General features: G+C 45.1%; 1 long non-coding RNA gene across 1 annotated transcript in view; it reads left to right on the top strand.

Moving 5' to 3' along the window:
• Positions 1-1,199: 1,199 nt before the first annotated feature.
• Positions 1,200-8,382, top strand: part of LOC141251964 (uncharacterized) — a 53,579-nt gene continuing 46,396 nt past the window's right edge. Inside the window, exon 1 of the long non-coding RNA XR_012313463.1 lies at positions 1,200-1,590. This is a non-coding gene — a long non-coding RNA (uncharacterized lncRNA). The remainder of the gene's footprint in view (positions 1,591-8,382) is intronic.

Genomic DNA, 8,382 nt, shown 5'->3' with positions numbered 1-8,382 from the left:
ATCGCATTCAATACTTTCTAGTGGACAAATTTCTGTTGTGAAGACTAGCAACTCCGCAAGAGAATTTGACATGCTGCGGCCCTGAAAGATGCGCCACATGTCAGTGTCCGCAGGTGATCCGCAGCCTTAGATGCACGCATAGTGGACATGTCATTTCTAGAGATCCCATCCACTATGCTGCAACATCTGTACGCTGCGGGTTTGATGCTGTATAAACACACAGCTTCAAACCCGCAGCGGCTCCTGATTGTGGCCACGTACCGAAACTGACCTGCAGCATGTCAATTTCTGTAGCGGACACACTAGTCTCCGCTGAAGATTTTGACCGATTGAAGTGTCAATATATGCGGTGGATTCACATGTACCGACAACAAACGTGCGGCATTAGAATACTGCGTTTTGGACGCAGCAAAAATACGCTGCGTCCAAAGCGCTGCTTGTTGCTGTTCATGGGGACATAGCGGCTAACGAAACAGCTGTGAGCTGTTAATAATAGCCAGGGACCATGTTTGCCTAATGGCACCTTCCTAGGCTAAAAATAGCAGCTCTCAGCTGCCCCAGAAATGACATGAATGGAAATGCTAATGACATTGGGTACATGGGATTAGCTGACAACTAGCCCTTTTGTTTGGTGATGACAAGGTGTCAATCAGACCCTTTGATTACCAAACCTAATTAAACTAAAGTAAAGAGTAAATAAACACACAGACACAGAGCAAACATTTTTATCTGAAATATGACACATTCTTAAATTAACAAATATACTCACCCCAATTCCGATGGTAATCCAAGGGTTAAAGAAATGTCCCACATTTCTTTTTTCAAATAACTTTATTTAGCTCCCAGTAGCATGCATTTCAGTACAATAATGCATAAACAAATTGGGAAAATGCGAGTTTTTTTCCGCAGCATTTTTCCTGCCACAGAGATGCAGAAACGCTGGCGAAATTTCTGGTTCAAATCCTGAACGTGCACACATAGCCTTAGTCTTTCCCACACCTTGCATGACAGTAAGCTAAGCATATTCATATATAACACACATTTCTTAACATCAGCCATAAAACCTTAAAAGGTGAAACCAGTTTAACACACTTTGTTCTGTGGCAAGATTTATCATCATCCCTAAAAATAACATCCGTGTGCAATCCATTTTTTTTACATATAAAAAGTCACCTGATCTCTCACATAACTGCAAACACATCATGCGACCCATCATTTGACAGTGGTGCTTGTGTTTGCTCCCATGTTGTGCGTTTCTGTGACCTGGAAATGCATAATTACACCATATCGCCTGCTGACCATGCCCTCATGTTGTGGCTGGTGTCCCAACGGTTTTGGTACCAGCAACATAGGTAGACAACAGAAGAGAGGAGGAGGATATTCTGGGTTCATCTCATAGTGTCCCAAAGGGCAATTTCACTGTCTCTACATGGACTTTCCTTAACACCAGGAGGAGTTTGTTACCTAATATTGGATGTCAATCCAGGCATTTAACAAACTCTTCGAGGAGCTGCTCTCTACATTAACATTCATGGACACAGATATGAGGGGTTGTGTCTCCACCGAGGAACGTCTTATCATCACACTAAGGTAGGTTAATGTTGGCATAATGGTTTCCTCAATACCCCATTTTGTAGACTGTGTTTTTGTGATGTCTACATGTACGTCTATTTGTGTTTTTAGTGTATAATGTTTGGTTTTGAACAGTGCATGGTAAGTCAGCCCAGTTTCCAGCCATTGAGTTATTTGTCCTTAATAACTATCGAATCTTATTGGTATTTTTGTGGTGTTCTGGAGCAAAAAGGTGCCAAGCAGCCCCAACTTTATACACTTTTTTGCTTAAACATAATTCTTTACAGATATTGTCCAGACGTTATACTGTGTGTGGGTGCATGTGTGTGAACTGTGGTTATGTTGAAAAGTAAGTTCTACTGCTATCTTCCATATTATGCATCTTCCTTCAGATTTCTGACAACGGGGATGTCCTTTTCGGCCCTGCATCTCCATTTCTTGGTGCGGACAGGCTTAAAGTCATTCATTATCCATTATGAGCAAATCTGGGCCCGATTTAAAAACATCATCATGCCTGGGCCAACTAAAAAGCTGTGGTTGCAGACAGCGGAGGGGTTCTACACCAGTTCCCAATTTCCCAAATGCCTTGGTGCTTTCGATAGGAATCACATTTGAGTTAAAAGGCCATCACACTCTGGACAATTATAAATAATTTCTTTCTGTAGTGCTGTTAGCCTTCGTGGATAGTGTCATTAGCCTTTGTAGTTCTGTTAGCCTTGGTCTGGACAACTGAAGGTGCATTTATAAGTATATACTGGTAAGAGCCAGAAGATTTGTCGAATTTTGCTTTGGGCTTCTTTTTGCCAAAGGCACATATTGTTGATCGCAATTCAGCTTGATAAGTCTAATGTAAATGCAGTTATACCAGCTTGTATCATTCTCCACAATTTTGCCCGGATGAATGACACATCCTTGGATGAAGACATGGAGGTACCTGAGTCATCCACGTTGTCTAACATAATTGGGGATAGCTTTATAAGACTGGGGCTTCTGGTCTGAGGGTCTCAATTCAGTATGTGGATTATTTTGTATCTCCTGAAGGCAGAGTGGCGTACATTGGAATCATAAGGCCCCATAGCAGAAGTTCTAATTGGGCCCCGCACCATCCCCTCAAAAATGTAAATAATTGTCGGGATCACAGAAGAGCAGATCTCACAACTTTCCAGCCTTTACATAGTAATTTTCATCCTGCTGAAGTCCTAGATTCCTCTTTCATTGCCCCCATAAAGTATGATGCCAATAAAAGTGTCCCCCACAAACACAGTATGATACCCCCATGGTGAATTCCTCCACATGAGCAGTATAATGACCCTACTGTACCCCAGCTCAACTCCCAAGGCAAAGTATGGTGACCCCAATACAGTATGATCCCCCAACTGTGACCCCCTAGAGCTAGAGAGGATGGTAGGTAATAAGGGAGGGTGTTATACATAATAAAAGATGAAACTATATAACTAAGGATGGCGCTATACATAATAAGTGAGTACACTATATACTAAGGGAGTATGCTATACATAATAGGGCTACATTCCTGCATCTGTGTGCAGTGTCGGTGTGCTGCCCGCTTTTACAGACGCATTGAGCATGTCCTATTCTGATCCTCAAAATCGGATCAGAACAGGATGTTCTCATTCTCAGATCCGTGATTTTCATGGATGTGTGAATGAATCTATAAAATTCTACGAGTCCGTGGACCATCCAATGAAAAAAATCTGACAGCACACGGACATTTCACACAAATGTGAGAATGTGGCCTAAGGGATTTTACATGTAACATTATCACTCCAAGTCACAGAGTGCAGATACAGAATAATATTTACATCCTGGCACTTACCGCTAACGTCTCATCTGATCAGAGTTAGTTTCTGAGGCTTCTTCTCCATCTGGTCAGACCTTCATGTCCACATCTCCCAGTCACGACTCGTCTTGTCATGATGATCTCCAGCCTAGAAAATAGCAAGGTCACATATATTGTATATATATATATATGTGTGTCTCCCCCGCACTGCTCCCCTTAATACAGATATCTACCCCCCCATTAATATACTATTAGCCACTTAGTAATCAAAATATAAAGTGATAAGCAGCACTGTGCCGCCCATTAACTATAATCTCCACCACCAATAATATAAATTATTCAGTCTCTGTGACTCTCCCCAATTAACTGTAAGGCTATGTGCACACGGAAAATATACAAGCACCCCCATCATTGCTCTTTCCCAGCACCCCCATCATTGCTCTCCCAGCACCTCCATCATTGCTCTGTCCGAGCACCTACATCATTGCTGTCTCTCAGCACCCTCATCATTTCTCTCTCCCAGCACCCCCATCATTGCTCTCTCACAGCACCCCCATCATTGCTCTCCCCAGTACCCCCGTCATTGCTCTCTCTGAGCACCCTCATCATTGCTCTCTCCCAGCACCCCCATCATTGCTCTCTCCCAGCAACCCCCGTCATTGCTCTTCCAGCACTCCCATCATTGCTCTCTCCCAGCACCCCCATCATTGCTCTCTCCCAACAACCTGTCATTGCTCTCCCCATCCCCATCATTGCTCTCCCCAGCCCCACCATACCCATCATTGCTATCCCCAGCCCCATCATTGCTCTCCCTAGCCCCATCATTGCTCTCCCCAGCTCCATCATTGCTCTCCCCATCCCCACCATCCCCATCATTGCTCTCCCCAGCACCACCATTGCTCTCCCCAGCCCCATCATTGCTCTCCACAGCTCCATTATTGCTCTCCCCAGCCCAATCATTGTTCTTCCCAGCCCCATCATTGTTCTTCCAAGCCCCATCAGCCCCATCATTGCTCTCCCCAGCCCCACCATTGCTCTTCACAGCCCCATCAGCCCCATCATTGCTCTCCCCAGCATCATCATTGCTCTCCCCAGCCACATCAGCCCCATTATTGCTCTCCCCAGCCCCACCATTGCTCTCCCCAGCCCCATCATTGCTCTCTATTGAGCCCCCTCAGCCCCATCATTGCACTCCCCAGCCCCATTATTGCTCTCCCCAGCCCCATCATTGCTCTCCCCAGCCCCATCAGCCCCATTATTGCTCTCCCAAGCCCCACCATTCCCATCATTGCTCTCCCCAGCCCCATCATTACTCTCCCCATCCCCATTATTGCTCTCCCAAGCCCCATCATTGTTCTTCCCAGCCCCATCATTGTTCTTCCCAGCCCCATCATTGTTCTTCCCAGCCCCATCATTGCTCTCCCCAGCCCCACCATTGCTCTCCCCAGCCCCATCATTGCTCTCCCCAGCCACATCAGCCCCATTATTGCTCTCCCCAGCCCCACCATTGCTCTCCCCAGCCCCATCATTGCTCTCCCCAGCCCCACCATTGTTCTCTGTTGAGACCCGTCAGCCCCATCATTGCTCTCCCCAGCCCCATTATTGCTCTCCCCAGCCCCATTATTGCTCTCCCCAGCCCCATCAGCCCCATTATTGCTCTCCCAAGCCCCACCATTCCCATCAATGCTCTCACCCACCTCCCCTCCCCAGCGTTTCAGTAAAAGTAAAAAAACAACACTTACCTCTCTGCCCGTTCCCCCGCAGGCCACAGCAATGGCAACATCCTTGTTGTCTGCAACTTCCTCCCTCACACAGGCCCGCGCTGCATGATGACGTCATCAAGCAGCGTGTGCCTGTGTGAGGGAGGAAGCGGCGGGCAGGAAGCAAAGGACGGATCGCGCGAGCAGCGAGAAGCTGCACTGGCGGGCCCCTCGGCGCAGCTGCACCGGTATGTCCGCCCATGGCCTGCCGCCATTGGTGGTACGCTACTGGTCGTATGCATGAGCCCTTACTCACCCTCACTGGTACGGCTCTGAGTTTTCCACCATGCTCCCATTTTCTGTTATTGTCTGCAGTGCTTAAATCACATCTACAGTGCTGCAGCTAGTCAGCGAACTGAGCAACTCGTGAAGTCAACTCAGGCAGAGCCAATGAGCTCAGTAATAAGAAGATGCTGCTGGAACTGTTGGTGCTGGTTTTAACCCCTTAGTGACTAAGCCAATTTTGACCGTCCTGACCTGGCCAAATTTTACAATTCTAACCAGTGTCACTTATGTGGTAATAACTTTGGAACATTTGAATGGATCCCATTGATTCCGAGATTGTTTTTTCATGACATATTGTACTTTATGAAAGTAGTAAAATTTGGTCGATATGACTTGCATTTATTTGTGAAAAAAATGGAAATTTGGCAAAAATTTGGAAAATTTCACAATTTTCAATTTTTTAATTTTAAAATTTTTATGCCCTTAAATCAGAGAGTTATGTCACACTAAATAGTTAATAAATAACATTTCCACATGTCTAATTTACATCAGCACAATTTTTTAAACACAATTTTTTTTGTTAGGAAGCTTGAAGGGTTAACAGTTGACCAGCGATTTTTCATTTTTCCAACAACATTTACAAAATCATTCTTTTTAGGGACCACATCACATTTGAAGTGACTTTGGAGGCCTATATGACATAAAATACCGAAAAGTGACATCATTTAAAAAACTGCACCCCTCAAGGTGCTCAGAACCACATTCAAGAAGTTTATTAACCCTTCAGTAACTGAAGCAATGTGGAAGGAATAAATTAATATTTAACTTTTTTTCACAAAAATTTTACTTTCGACCCCAATTTTTTTATTTTCGCAAGGGTAACCAGAGAAAATTGACCACAAAATATGTTGTGCAATTTCTCCTGAGTATGCCGATACCCAGTATGTGGGGGAAAACTAATGTTTGGGAGCATGGCAGGGGTCGAAAGCACTTGGAGCACAGTTTGACTTTTTGAAAGCAAAACTGGCGGTAATCGAGAGCGGACACCATGTTGCGTTTGGAGAGCCCCTGATGTGCCTAAATAGTGGAAAACCACCACAAGTGACCCCATTTTGGAAACTACACTCCTCAAGAATTTTATCCAGGGGTATAGTGAGCATTTTGAACCCACAAGTATGACACAGAATTTGATAACATTAGGTTGTCATATAGAAAAAAATATTTTTTTTTCACAAAAATCTTGCTTTAGCCACAAATTTCTCACTTCTGCAAGAGGTAACACCAAAAAGTGGATTCCACATTTTGTTATTCACTTTCTTACAAGCTCAGCAATACCTCACATGTAGTCAAAAAGTCCTGTTTGGACAAACGGCAGGAGCAATATTTGAATTTTGGAGCACAAATTTGGCTGATTGATGGCAGGCACCATGTCCCATTTGCAGGGCCTCAAAGGTGCCTAAACAGCAGACAGTAGAATACGTCGTCATTAGTGTTGAGCGCAAATGCTTGCTACTTGAGTTTGCATCGGGTGCTCGCCACCATAAGGTATCATGTCAACAAAGGTGCCCCCAAAGCACATTATGACACACCACTGTGAATTCCTCTACAGTAACTTCCACATGCACAGTATGATGACCTACTCTACCACCCCACCTCAACCACCCCGGCAAAGTATGGGGACCCCAAGTTAGTTTGATGCCCCAACTGTGATCCCCACATAGCCCTCCACACAGTATAATGGGGTCCACATAGTCCTCCACACAGTATAATAGGCCCCACATAATCCTCCATACAGTCTAATGAGCCCTACATAAAAAAAAAAATTCTCATCTCTGCTCGTTCCCTCCCTGCTCTGATCTCTACAGCATGTGGTCTGAAACTCTTCACTGATTGGCACAGCAGGCACGAGATAGTGACGTCATCGCGCCCGCTGCACTGAGACGTCAGACACATAGGGAGAATGATGGGGAAGGGAGTGGACGGCTCAGACATTATACAGACATTACAGCACGGGATCAAAGCTGATTCTTTGAAGTAAAATATTGCTTAAAAACCAGCAGGAAAAAGTTTTGCTTCACAAAAAGTACCAGCTGCGATTCCATGCTATGATGACTGTATACTTCGACACCCCCCCCCCCCAGCCCAGGAGCCATTACACAGTACATAGCAGGGGCACATTTATAAGATTATCTCAGCACAGGAACATTTTTTTAAACACATCCAACTGTGGAGCTTATTATTATTCCAAGATCTGTTAATTAAAATATACTTTGTTTGTGGGAAGACCCTTTTAAGTGCAAGACTTAATTTCTTCATAAGGGGGTGTCAAGCTGACAATCACTCTGCTTTTATCATCCCCCCCCCCGATGACATCTCATTTCAGTGAACTTGTTGGCGGTGACAGAAGCTGTGTGGCAATGGGGACTGAAGATTCTAATAGGCTTCGGCTATTGCAGAGCCTAAGGCCAACTTTAGACAACAAATCAGCACTCCACAGTCACACTGAATAGAGTCAACAGCCTACCACACTTGTCACTTACTACTACTGTGTCTGTGCTTGCAGATGGGAGTGAATAGAGTCACTGTCAAAAGACAGGACTGTGAAAGCACAATATCTTCTCATCTTAATGGAAACTGGCACATTCCTGCAGGATGTAGAAAAAAAAGTGAGATGACACAAAGTGGTTAAGGGGTTGTCCAGGAAACATAAATTATTGCTGACATGCCCACACTGCCTTAAAAAAGAAATTGAATGAAAAACTTACATCTACTCTTCAGGACCGACACGATAGATTAAGGTGTATATGGTTGTCTTAGATCTCATATATGCATTTGTCTGCTTAAGTTTCTAGCAACCCACAATTGTATAGCTCAGAGGTCCCCAACCGCTGGTCCGCGGACCAGGACCGGGCCGTTGGGGTTTTTCAGCCGGTCCGCGGGGAGAGGGGGCCCCTCCAGCCTCCAGCAGGGCCGCCATCAGGGCATGACTGCCCTGACTCCAGTATGGGGCCCGGCCGGTAGGAGCCC

Source organism: Phyllobates terribilis, unplaced genomic scaffold, assembly GCF_046119375.1.
Source record: "Phyllobates terribilis strain yellow unplaced genomic scaffold, ASM4611937v1 Scaffold_2__4_contigs__length_985480577, whole genome shotgun sequence".
NCBI classification, from domain to species: domain Eukaryota; kingdom Metazoa; phylum Chordata; class Amphibia; order Anura; family Dendrobatidae; genus Phyllobates; species Phyllobates terribilis.
Note: the sequence above shows the minus strand (reverse complement) of the source record. Positions and strands in the feature narration are given on the sequence as shown.